The sequence below is a fragment of the Xiphophorus hellerii genome, chromosome 12 (genome assembly GCF_003331165.1).
Source record: "Xiphophorus hellerii strain 12219 chromosome 12, Xiphophorus_hellerii-4.1, whole genome shotgun sequence".
Lineage (NCBI taxonomy): Eukaryota > Metazoa > Chordata > Actinopteri > Cyprinodontiformes > Poeciliidae > Xiphophorus > Xiphophorus hellerii.
The window spans coordinates 19,271,020-19,285,139 of record NC_045683.1 but is presented as its reverse complement, the minus strand read 5'-3'; the positions used below and the strand labels follow the sequence as shown (position 1 = coordinate 19,285,139).

General features: G+C 36.0%; 1 long non-coding RNA gene across 1 annotated transcript; it reads right to left on the bottom strand.

Moving 5' to 3' along the window:
• Window positions 1–7,005: 7,005 nt before the first annotated feature.
• Window positions 7,006–12,303, bottom strand: LOC116729140 (uncharacterized). The gene is made up of 2 exons (XR_004341079.1): window positions 12,009–12,303; window positions 7,006–11,838 (listed from the first exon to the last, which is right to left on the bottom strand). It is a non-coding gene; the product is annotated as an uncharacterized LOC116729140 (long non-coding RNA).
• Between the last annotated feature and the right edge of the window lie 1,817 nt (window positions 12,304–14,120).

Sequence of the window (14,120 nt, the reverse complement as noted above, 5' to 3'; positions counted from 1 at the left end):
CCTTTCATTTATGCAATGTTTTGGGTGTGAGTTGTTTTCATCCTTCCTGAGCAACATTTTGGTACTGCTGGCATAAAGAACAGTATGCCTGACATAATTGGGTCCCTTTTGGCTTTGGAAAGAGCATGCAAGCTGATAAAAGCTGGCAGGTTGATCAAAGCATTAGTGCATCTGGATCAACATTGTACACCTGACACAGTTGTAGTTTATCCAGGCAAAAATCACAAACTATAAGAAAACGTATTTCAGAGAGTATAAACAACTAAAGCAACTGAAACATGTTGATGTGGTTGCATCTGTAATGTTCAATTCTATATTCTATGCTATTTTTTTATAACTGAACCCATCTCTTGACCATAGTTTTGCATGCTCATTTATTGTATTTATATTTATGAAGTTGAATAAAATAAGTGCTTCCCCATTGTCTCTTTTTCAACTTTTTCGTGTTAATTCCATTTTTTCCTTTTGATTTAACATGCATAGATATCTCTCATTCTTCCTTCATTTCCTTTACCAGCATCACTCTTCCAATCTTTCCTACAGCCCTCCTTCACCCCCAACCTTAAACCTATTCTTTTCCGTCTCTTCCACTCTTTCACCAACCCCACCCTCCTTGAATTTCTTCCCCTCTCATATGTCAGTTCCCAGTCCAGTCTTCCACTTGCCTAGTCATCATCTTTTTCACACAGTCCTGTCCCTCTAATAGGGCCTGTATCATCATATCATATAATGTAGAACACCAGATCACAGCCAGAGATGAAATATGGTCTCCACCTATCCCCTCCACCAGCCGCACACACATACGCACTACAAAACTGCGCTCACACACGTCAGTGGTCATATGGGACATGGATCCAAGTTGATGGCTGTCTCTGTGAACATTTCTGCCCCTCATGTTTGCACCAAAATGCTGATGGGGTTGTTATAGCTATGACAGGTGAGTTGGTGTGTGTTGCAGGGGTGTCCAGTGATGTTTGTTTTAACTGCCAGGGGCTTTTGTTAGGAGACAAAGGATGCCTTGGAGCTATAGTGTCAAATCTGCAGGTAACCATCAAAATAAAGCAAACACCAACAAAAAGTGTCTGGAGAGTGTTAAAATAGCTCAGCTTCCTTCACATCAGTTGGGCGAAAGCCTTTTTCTTCCCCCCTACAAAGTTATAGAAATAAAGAAAAAAAGAGGTATGTCATTGAGTTTTATGTCCACAGAAGGGTAGAATGAAGTCACACAACAGGAGGCTGGATTAAAAAAAAAGAAAAAGTATTTATATTTTTTTACGTCACAGGTGATGAGACATGAAAGTTTGCAGATTCAGTTTTTGCTGATATGTTTAGATATGTAATCGGCAATCAAAATCCATTGTATATCTTCTGTAGACAACAAGGAATGTATTTTACAGCTTACATTTGGCTGAAATAATGAATTTCTTGTGTGTCATTATGATGTTATTTATGATCAAAATTGACCCTTTAAGAATTTACAACAATGTTTTAGTCACCACATGTCTCTACATGTTGTAATGGCCTGTGAGATGTGTAGTGCACCTAGGACAAAGTATAGGTATTTAATTCATAAACACCTAACTAAATGATCGGGAGAAATGTGCTTAGGAATTTAGTTCATTTTAATTTCAGTTTAATTCAATCCAATTCAGTTCAACACATTCTGCTTCAATTTAGCTGAATGTGATTCAGCTCAATCTAATTCTGCTTATTTGAGTTTCATTCTGTTTGATTCATTCAATGAATTTTCATCAGCTGAGTTTTGTTTATTCACATATTTCTAACAAACCAACTGTATGATCTTGAGCTGTTTTTCTAAGATCCAATTCATATTCAGTTCAAATAAAACCAGTTTATGCCACTACAACCAGATGTTATAGTCAGATTTAGATCCAAATACATGTAGTCCAAAATATAATGGAGATACTGTCTAATTCAGTTTGTCATTCAATGTCAAAAGGTAAAAACTAATCTAAGGAAACTGTATCATCTTGTTGCTACTATGCTTCATCTCAATTACACCAACGAGGCATATAGAACAGCCAGATTTCATTTAAAACTGAGCTTGATTATTCAAGTACAAAAAAGTGCAATATAGAGTAAAGCATAGGAAAAAAAATTATGGAAAAAACAGTAACAAGGAATAAAAGACAAATCTAAAAAAAGAGAATTCTCTTTTGTGGACATAGGTTGTCTCACATAAAAACAGTACATCTGGCTAGTTTCAACTACTTTTTCAGTCACAACAGATTTTTCTTAAACCAGATATGAAACAACAAAACTTGTTAATAAAAGATTTTTCAATAAACCTGAGATGTATGTTTAAAACAACGAAAAGAAATGCAAGTTACCAGGGAGAACCGATCAGACATAGGTAGAGCATAAAACCCTCACCCAGACCACATTGAAATGCAGCATGGTGGTATCAGTGGTAGCATAGCATAAAAACAGAATTTTTTGAGAGTGGAACATTTGTACATGGAGTTCAAAACCAGGTCTCTTGGGTAACATTTTACAAATGTTCTGCCTGGCCAGGATTGCCTCCTACCCCAGAAATCAGATTCTTCAGCTGAGCCATGGACAGTGTGTGCCTACTGAGAAAGAAAATATCTGTCACATTAAACAAAAGCATGTGCCAACTGTGAAAGAAAGGAAGAAAGAGAGCATAAGTTTGTGTCAACAATTTTTGCTTCGGTCTCATACTTATATTCCTACCTCTGAAGCTGATTTAGCAAAGAAGGGTATTTCCCATATTTCTGTGATATAAGGTTGACTTCTAGCAAATATCTTAAAAGCATCAAATTGCTTTGTTACAACTACATCTGGCTTTTTATAATCTCCTTGAGTTTATGGTACTTGTATATTCCAACTTCCTTCCACAGCCAAAACAATGCATTTAAAGTTAAGAGAAGGTTCTGAAACCACTTAAATGTGAGTGCTGGTCACTTCACCTCTTCAGAATCTATTATCATTTTAATTTTGGCCAACTTTTAAAACAGTGAAAGCATATTCCTATAAGACACTGCTTAGTCGTGTTCATGTTATAGTGGTGGTGTTGGAGTTTATCCCAGTGGTCAACAAGATATTCTTTGAACATTTATCCAGTCCATGACAGGGAAATACTAAAACATGAGACAAACATAGATGTGGATGGATTTGTCCTTTAAAAATGCATTGCCTTTCATCCCAACCTGTAGTCATAAACAAACCATGTTCTATGAATCTAATTAAATTATTGATGAATGAATGAATGAATGAATGAATGAATGAATGAATGAATGAATGAATGAATGAATCCTTGCAGTTTGTGGTAGAATTCATTATTTTTGCTAAAACAAAATAAAACAAATCTAAAGTATTTTAGAATATATAGGCACTGTTTAGATTATAGAACATAACTTTTTCACAGTTGTCATTTTATACAATGTAACAACTTGTTTTCATGTGTACATTAAAATTATATATATATATATATATATATATATATATATATATATATATATATATATATATATATATATACAGTATACAATATATACAGTACAGACCAAAAGTTTGGACACACCTTTTAATTCAATGAGTTTCCTTTATTTTCATGACTATTGACATTGTAGATTCACACTGAAGGCATCAAAACTATGAATAACACATGTGGAAATATGCACTAAACAAAAAAAGTGTAAACCAACTGAAAATACCCCTTATATTCTAGTTTCTTCAAAGTAGCAACCTTTTGCTGTGATTACTGCTTTGCACACACTCTGCATTTTCTTGATGAGCTTCAAGAGGTAGTCACCTGAAATGGTTTTCACTTCATAGGTGTCCTGTCAGGTTAATAAGTGGGATTTCTTGCCTTATAAATAGTCATGAAAATAAAGAAAACCCATTGAATTAGAAGGCGTGTCCAAACTTTTGGTCTGTATATATATATATATATATATATATATATATATATATATATATATATATATATATATATATATATATATATATATATATATATATATATATATATATATATATATACAGTATATATTTGAATTATATAATTTAAATCTTAAAGTATTGACATTTTATCAGGGACCTGACTCTGACAAGCAATAACACCTTTAATCCTCCATAGGTTAAATAACTGTTGTGCAAGAAGTTAATCTTTCTCATTATGGTATCTACACATTTCACACTTTTCCCAGAAACAGTCGGAGATCAGTTCACTCACTCAAGTCATAATCAACATTGGACAAAGTTATAATTATTTTCCTTTTTCAGGTTCTCGAAGCAGAGCAGGGGGATTTATCTTTTCCTTTCTCAGATTTATTTTCCTGCGTAAACCTGTATATTGATATTATCAAGGTGAAGCAATCTGATTTGTAGCATGAGAGGATGATTTTAACCTCTGATGAAACATGTTCCATTCAAACTGAAGTTTAATGTGAATCAAGTAAGAGAACACCCTTGTTAAAATGTTCTGTTTTGTCCATGAGCATGACCTTGGTAGTTGCATTCAGGTAAAAGTGAGAAGAACTTCTCAACTCAATTATGTGTTGGAAATGTTTTGTACCCTTCTGTGCCTTCCTCCTCTTTATATATATATTTTTTCTTTCCCTCAAGACTGCATACTATTTCACTTTTATCTACAGATAGCAGGACTTTGTGTTATCTTTTTTTGTTTGGGGGAAGATTCAGTAGTTGCATCCACCCCATGATCCCAACAGACGACAAGATACAGAAGTGAGTCTGCAAAGTTTACACAAAGAAAAATGAAGGGTTACTGAAACTACACTATTTTTCTGCTTACTCTCTCAATAAATCTAGGAAACCATAGATGGCTTTAGTGTTCTACAATAAGTCAAGAAATTGTTTTTCTTTTAACAAGTAGCTCGATCAAAATTTTTTATGAAATGTACCATGAACAAACAAATACGGAACTGATTACAAATACACTGTAGAAGATATAATTCAACAAGGCTAAATCAAAATCCTTCTGAGGTTATATGATAAATAATTAGGAATTAAGGATATAAAGACAAGATCCTGACACTGAATTTAGTATTTTGTAAACCGATATCACAGTAATATCTGACTTTTATTTATATGGCACTGGAAGAAACACCCACAGGAAAATAATGTTGACAATGTAGCATAGTTTGGTCACCAAATAATTGCTGTATTTTTGAATATGGAAAAAAGTTCTGGCATATTCTGGAATATGGGTGCCATAGCTTTAGCTTTACATATACAGCACAAAATCAACACAACTGCAAATCCTCTCAGCAGTGCCATCTGAACCCTTTGTAGATGTCTCATTTTCCTGGCATGCAGGATTTGTAAAAGTGATGCTGAAGCTTGCTTCACTATCTAGATAATTCAATTAGTAGATATCTGACCACTTCCGGAATATTTACAAAAAAAAAATCAAATTCAATTCAGAAATGGTGAATTGTTCCATAGATTTAAGAAATAAAATTGACTTACATCCTCCAGTGCAGGGGTGTCAAACTCCAGTCCTCAGGGCCCACTGTCCTGCGGGTTTTAGATGTGCCACAGGTAGAAAACACTGGAATGAAATGACTTAATTACCTCCTCCTTGTGTAGATCAGTTCTCCAGAGTCTTGCTAATGACCTAATTATTCTATTCAGGTGTGGTGCAGCAGAGGCACAACTAAAAGTTGCAGGGCAGTGGCCCTCCAGGACTGGAGTTTGACACCCCTGCTCCAGTGAATTGCACACCCTTGCTCCCAATATACATACAGTATTCAGAACAGGAATGCATCAAAATCAGCAAAGTATGAAGATTAAATCTTCATACCTTGAAGATTTGATCATATTTGCTGGTCTGCAAGACATGTAATATGCATTTTTTTTATATAGAATTAACAGTGTGACAGCAGCCTTAACAACTGTGAGTTCATTCAAGAACATGTCATTCAGATGAACTGTTAATGTGTTCATTGACTAAGTTTTGTATTTGGAAACTCCTCAAAATTCTAAGCTTTACTTATGACAACCAGCTATAGCATTTCTGCAAAGGGCAAAAAAGTCAGTAAAATGTATTACATACTTTACTGCCATAAAATATGCAGTGAAAACCGTAAGAAAAAAAGTTTGTATAACCAGCACACTAACTCATAGTAGAGTGCCCTTTCACACCTTGGTATTTTTGGTTGGTTTTGGGAGTGGAGAATGCTTCATTTTAGCCTTGAAATGGGGAAATAGTGCGAAAACCACAGAATCATACTTTGACATGAGTGTGCTCTGAGTGTTACATTGCAGTTCTACTGTATATACTCAGTCTACAAGTGTGCAGGTGCTCTTGTGTCAAAAGTGAATTAATAACATGATAGTTGTCTGTTATTATTTTTGTACTTTAAAAACAGTAAAGCTCGGTGTGAGGTCATTGCACTTCATGCTCAATCTATCTGCGAAGTCTACACTAACAGTGGGGTTGACTATGTTTAACATTTCTTGGTAAAAATGAAAGTGCAGCAAAGTTTCCTTGCTGCACCTGAAAGTTCAATAATGGCAGCTAGTATATACTCCTTGCTCATGTTACGAGCCATGAGTGAGAGTTGGCGTGCAGTAGGTGACGTAGTGAGTGGCATGAGCAACATATCAATTATGATACAATTATGTTGTGGGCCAGCCATGAGCTTGATTTCAAGATGAAATGAGTAAAGATGTACTTGCCATGTATGGATATGAAACTGAATATGAAACTGAATACAAAATTATGAATTTATATCATTATATTATATTATATCTAAAGAAGCACCTATTAAATTTGATGTTTCTAAGCAGGGATAATTTATGGCTTAGTACTTCATCAAATAAGCTGAAGGAAAAACAATAGTATAAATAAATAAATAGACTTCAATGTATAAAACTCAATGTTGTAAAACCAGGGTTGGTTGCATGTGATATTCTTGCTCAAGGGCTTTGCTATAAAGACAGCCACATCACCTTTTGAGGCACTTCAGAAAACCATTTTCACTCATCAGTCGGAACTGCCCTGCACTGCAACCAAAAGTGTTTTATAGTGAATCAACAGGATACCTTAAACCAGCTCTGGATACAAACACCACCAGGTTATCTGGGCATAATGTTTCTCACAAATGGCACAAAAGATCAAATGTTTCCAGTTGGAAAGCATTTTTTTTCCAGACTGCAGATCACTAGAGAAAATTACATTGGCACATTCAGTTGTTTTTTGTTTTTGTTGGTTAAATGTACATCCAAAATATACAGAAAAACAGAAACATTGCTGACATTATGTCCCATTCCTCAATAATGACAACATGACACTGTGACAGGCTGCTGTCATACAGCATCTCAGCATTGTCTGTAGCATGTGCGGTAGCAGTGTGTGTCCTTCTCTTTTTGTCCAGTCTAGAGTGATTGATTTTGAAGTGCAGAATGTTGACAGTGTTCAGCTATCCCAGGAGGTATGAGACCATGGGCCCGAAACAGAGAAGCAGTCATCACTTTCTTTTTCTCTCTCCTACATCTGCCCTTTATTTCAGCACATCTCACAACCCCATTCCTTGTCCACTTTTTTTCCTCTCCCTGCTATTTTTACCCTGCTCTGATGGCTTTATTGATAGGTAATACCGATATTTATGGCTGGATAAAATGAGCTGCCATCTTGGAAGTGCAGGGTGGGAGATCCCATATGTGGGTCAAAAAGAGACAGACATGCTTGCTGATTTTCTTTGAATTCACAGCTGCTCGAGCTAATGCCGCAGAGATGCAGCCCCCTGTCAAACTTGCATTCACAGGAAGAAAAGAAAAACAGAGAAGGTGTGAAACTTTTAGACATAAATATAGGTTTATGTATGTTCTGGATATTCTACCAATATACATGTACTTATCACACACATCACATGTTCATTCTTGAAGAAAGAGTTAACATTTTAATTCTTCCTTCAAGAATTAAGGAAGGATTATTCTAAAATCATATGCCTTTAGTGATGAATCATGCATTTGTTTAACCTAAACACAACATCAAAGAAGAAAGTTCTAAATTAATTTTGAGCAAACAGTATGTTTCAGCAAAGTTTCTACAAATTCTGACCTCTTGATATCATTCATGTTGGTCATATAAACATCAGATTTGGATATTGTGGATTTAATCTTGTTGCATCTTCAAGACCTGGTGGTTGTTACGAAGACAGCCAGTAACAAACCGTGCCAGTGATCCTTTCTGCTCCTCCATTAGTGATGTCATGTTACCCACTCCTGGGGCCCCAGCTTTGTTTTCCCATCATGCCCCCGTTGCCTGCTGGTTGGTTTTTAAAGAAGCAGTATTCTTCTTCAGCCTTTCAATTATACCATGCCCTGTAGCAGCATCCTGCACCCTCCACGCACACCAAGACAGGAGCTAAGCGAGTGGGAGGAATTGATTTGAATTTGGTGTCTAATGGGTGTTTTGGTGTTCCTGTGGTGTTTTTTTGTGTGCATGTGTTTGTACTGTGACTGGCTGATTTTAACTCCCTATAACTAGAGATATTCTGCAATAAATATTGTTTGGAGAAGTGCACTAATACAGAGGAAGTGGGGAAAATGTAGAGGTTATGTCTCCAAGGGAAACCTGAAGCGACAGATTCAAGTCTGTGGAAAAAAAAAGAATAACTTGAAACTTGACAGTTCAAACGTTAACACATTTTCTTTGCAATACAAGCAATGCAGCATAGCAAAATGGAATTACGAGCATACGTACTTATTCAAGGTTTTGAGAGTACTACAGATTTTTTAGAAGATGAGCCTTCAACGAGTAGATATGTGTAAAAACTTCCATAGCAATCCCAGCTACAAACCAGTTCCATGTTTCCCTGTCTCCCTTCCTAAGAGTCCACGGCAACCAGACATGGGTCAAGTTCTTCTTTCAAAAGGATGACAGAGAGGTTGAAACCTTGCAACCACAAAAACAAGCAGTCTAGACAAGGCCCCACAATCCTGACCCCAGTTAGACCCCGTCCCCCATGGGGACCCATAACACCTTTGTTTCCATGTTTGATTAATTCAATTTCCCATCACACTAAAGCAGTTGCAAATGCCATGATATAAAAACTTGATATACTAAACTTTTGCTACAGGTATGTACACAGCATAAAGTTACAATGCAAATTTTTAATTATAATGCCAAACATTTTTTTAAAATTATTATCAACATAAAATATTCACAAACAAAAGCCATTTGGTTTATGGCATTATTCAGCTAAAGTCATTTTTGTCAAAAGAAAAAACCATGATGTTTTAATTCTTTTTCTTTTAAAAAAATAAAATTATATTGCAATTGATTTTTGCTAGAAAAAAGAAATATGTATGTATTTTTACTATATAGGACACAGCATTATTAGAGGAGGCTTTTTAAGATGTAAAAAGCCTCTTGTTCATTTTAGCATGAACAAGAGTTGAATTATTCATAACCTTGGCATATTAAGATTTAAAGTAATCTTTTAATTTTACGAACAGGTTTGTTCTGACACATGCAAAATTAGTTTTAGAATGACCAGGCCAGAATCCCGACTTGAGTCTCATAGAGAATCTGTAGGGAGCTAAGGGTAAGGGTGGCGGCAAAAATAAAGAAATAAATCTGAAATTAATCAACATAAATCAGATAAATAATTTCTTTCAATTTTCATGCAACCTTGAAATTATATTTTGAGAAATTCCAGACATATTTGCTTATGTATATATCTGCCAGGCTATTGAGAAACCAGACAAATCCATAAAAATATAGTTATAGATATAGTTTCTTTAATTGCAGCTAATATTGTCAGGTAGCTTGTTGCTGCAAAAGCACATCCGCTTTCTTCATCTATGAAAAAGGAAGAGTGCGCTGATAGTAAATTGCCTGTATTTGCATAGCACTTTATCTAATCTGAGGACTCCAAAGGGCTATACACTCAGTCACTCACCCCTTCATACATGCTTTTGTTCTTTATCAACATTTTTTTTGTCTCTCTACCAGTTTGATCCAAAATGACAACACTAAGAAACCAATGTAAGATTTTTCTTCCTTCCTCCAAGTGTTCCTGCAGACTCCTCGTCCACCTCTCTCCATTTTCTGCCACCCCACGAAGTGTCTGAGTCATCCTGGATTACAGTATGTATTTATAGGGAGTAGAGTCAGGACCTGGGCCCTGCGTGTACATGTTGGTGTGTGTGAGTGTGTGGGTGTGCGTGGGTGGATAGGTGTCTTCACACTGCCTAAAACAAGGACCAGTTGTTTGATGACTCACCTCGGCCAGTGGACACTACACACCGGGTGTAGTGACGTCAGCCTGACCTTAGACAGAGGAACCGTTTGCAGTGACCTCATTCCAGATCGGGTTAGAAAGGTGAAGTGCTTGACACTATCCGTCAAGACCCTCCGTTTGATTTGCTCATTTCCTCAGCGCAAGACAAAGTAAGCATGTGGCATTGCGCTGTATGAACACAAAGCCACATTTGCAGATTAAAGCTTTTTGTCTTCCCCTCTACCCACACACATAGATGCTTATCCACTGACTCAATGTGTCCAGATACACACATGAACAAATAGTCCTCTACAATGAACTCGGCCAGCATATACATACAAACTGTGTCTATGGAGGCCTTCATGTTGATGTTTGAACATTTCAATTGAGAATGCTCTGAGACCTGCAGCTGCCTGTCTCGTCTGCTCGGGACAGAGAAAGGGTGGGGGTCCCGCTTTTTTTAGTAGGGAAGGCGAGAATTAAGGCAAGAATGCTTTCTCAATGAGAGATGAGGCATATTGAAAACTATATTAAATTACCCTGATTAACAATTTTACCACGATCGGGCAAGCTGTGGGGGGTGCTCCATGGGGAGGCTCGAAGACTATTCATCCCCACAGCGCCGGGGTCGAAAGGAGCCCCAAGTTCACAGGCTCGGGCCCTTTGTTATGTTAACGCCGTATCCCAAATCAGCTGCCTCCTCCATCGCCAGACACAAGCACTTGCCTGAGAACTTGAGAGAAGTCGTAGCTCCACTGTTCATCTAAAGCCATCCACCCACTCCACCCTGACACACACGTAAACACACGCACACACAGGCACAACTTCATATTTCCGTAATTGGAGAGAGGGTGGCAGATGTGCAGCAATGAGTCTCTTTGTCCTAAATTCATCTATCTCTTTTGTGTAGTCACTATGTGTAAAAATATAAAGAAAACATACTTTGCAAATCATGAAATTAAGTATATTATTTACTTTGAAATTACATTTTTTTTTTGTCAGGAAAATATATCAAGTAATATTTCATTAAGAAAGAAGTGTTTTAACCCCTAATTCTCATGGGAGTGATAATCAATACAAATTAGGCGGGGAGTTGATAAGACATGTATTAGAGGTCAAGAGTTAAATTCTGGTCAAACAGCCTTGACCTAGGGTCAAAGTATTTAGTGAGAGCTTGCCACTAGTGGACAATTACATTGATCTTAAATGTGAACCTGGTGCATTCAATTTCTGAAGAATAGTCAGAAAAAAATGTATAATCTTATTCTTTTATTGTAATTTTATCTAGACAATAATATACATTTTAATTTTTGCACATTTCAATTTCTGAGTATGATTTTATATCTGATAAAACCTAAAAAAAAATCATTACACCTTTAAGGATACTACAAATGAGTTACACACATGATGTATAATACACTCTATGCCTGATAGACATAAACAACAATATCAATAGGATTAACAACAAAATTAGAAAAACTTAGTGAAACAACCCAAAAAAAAAACTAAAAAACATGCAATATAATTATATACCACAGTTCTGAAGACCCTGATGGTCCTGAGTTGTGGGCTTGATCAACTGCCCTCTTCTCTCAGCTCCCTATTGTTGTGCCAAAACCATGACCAGGAGAGGGAGAGGAAGAAAAAAAAACATCTCATCAATGCAAATTAAACACCCAGAATCTGAGGAGCTTCGGTTAGCTTGCCAGTTCACAAGAATAAAAAAATCTAAAAAAAAAAAAAATTAAAAAAGAACAAAAAAAAAATCACCTTCCAAATCTTGCTGTTACATACAGATTCCTCATATTAACATGAAATAGTCAGTCATATCCGTGGATTAGTCTACAGTGAGTTAAAAAGCTGTACCCACACTCTGGCTGCCACAAGAGAAAATAAGGACGCCTCTAATTCTGCCAGCATAATTGCCTGATTATAATGAGCTTCCCTCTCTCTCTCTCCCCCTCTAGCTCTGTCTTAATTTCTCAGTGTGTCTGCTATTGTCCACACACACACATGCAGTGAAACACTGCACCCTAATTCTTATAAATCTATCTTCATATGAACAGGGGAGGAAAAATTGCATTAATATTTTGGACTGCTACACTTGTGTGCTGCGAGTGTAAATGCAATGTGTTTTTTTCTTTTCTTTTCTCTGGGCTCAATAGTCAAAACAGCATTTGTGCAGAAAATGAAAACAATATAAGAACAAGGAAAATGTGGCATAATGGTGACAATGTGGCAAATACAATGTCTATGCCAGGCAGTGAAATTGTTGGTGTTTTAGTCTTTATTTAAATCAACTCGATTTGCACACACCTGAAATTACAAATTGTGTCATGGAAAATGGAACACATACTTTTAAAGCTATAACTCTTTTGAGTTTTGAACTTTTTATGACTGATTGGTTGAACAGTACACATTATAAAGTACCAGAAAAGATATTGTATTACAAGTTTGCATGTATTTTTTTTATTCAATTAAACCTATGTGTATGTCTAAAAAAATATTCCATTTTATTCAAGGTTTTATTTAATCCCATTCTACAGTTCTCATTTTTTACTTCCATACTTATTGTAATGTTAGTCAAATGCAGCAACATAGACCATAAAAATGAACTGGCAGAAAAAGAAGCAAATATTGATGTCCATAGATAGATAGAGCTGCTTCTACATGTACGTATGTAGTACTACTTCTTTGTTATTCTGTCATTAGTAAGTTAATTACCAACAGAAAAAAAGTTAGCATGTTAGTAACTTTCATGTCTGCTATTCTGTGTGTAATATTTTCAATCAACTGCAGCTGCATGCATTGCCTTGTTCCACCAGGATTTGTTCTTCCATCCTTCTAAAACCGTCTAAACCCGGACACGGGCAAAAGGAACGTGCCCACTCATGAACACTTTTGCTTAATTATAATCCTTGATGGAAAACCTGCAGAGGGAGAAATCTGAATACATTAGCTCAGATGCAGGGAACATCAGCACTTATAAGTTTGTGTCTATATGTATAATATTAATTGCGGTGAGGGTTTTCTTCCTATCTACAAAATAAAATAAAAAACACATTCTTTGTGTGTGTATTAGTTCAGTTGTGCCAGAATTCTGAAAGTGATTGTTAATTTGTTGGATGCCAAATTGCAGAAATAGCTCAAAAGGGTGATTTGATGACAGCAGTCATTTGAATAGATATTTATATAACATATGAGTCTTTTTTTAAATCACCGACACCAACACAAGTTAACATTAGCAAAAATAAAACCTTGTGTTTTGTTTAAATACTTTGTTCTTATCTTTTCTTAAATACAAATTCCATAAAAAAAATAAATAAATAAATAAATGACAATAGGATTTTTTTCTACTGCTGTTCTGAGATAACAGCAGCAATAGAAAAGAGGTATCTGAACTGCAGATTGTAAAATAAAGTTTACATGTTTGAGGTTTTAACTGTATTGTAGGATATTAAATGATTAAGCTATTTAGCAATGACTATTGTTAGTCCTTCACAAAATCTTCCAAGGCAAACAGGGTGTATTTCTGTGGTTAACCAAATCTCTGCTATGAATCCCACATTACTCTGCTTAAGCAAGAAACTGCTGGTTTTGGAGGAGGAATGTAGACTGCACATAAATTATTCAGTAGTATTTGCATTTGCATTGTAATTTGCATGCTTGCAGATTAGAGAGAATGAGGAAGGAGGCGCTGCACCAAAGAGAATTACATTTTGAACCATTTTCAGTCCTGCTGGTGAGGAGATGACACAGATTTTTCTTCCATCATCCCCCTTCTGCATCGAGGTACGCCACTGAGATCAGTGGCACACATTTCAAACTGTTGTTTGATTAATAAAAGAAGGAAATTATGTTTAATGCTTATCAATGCCCGTC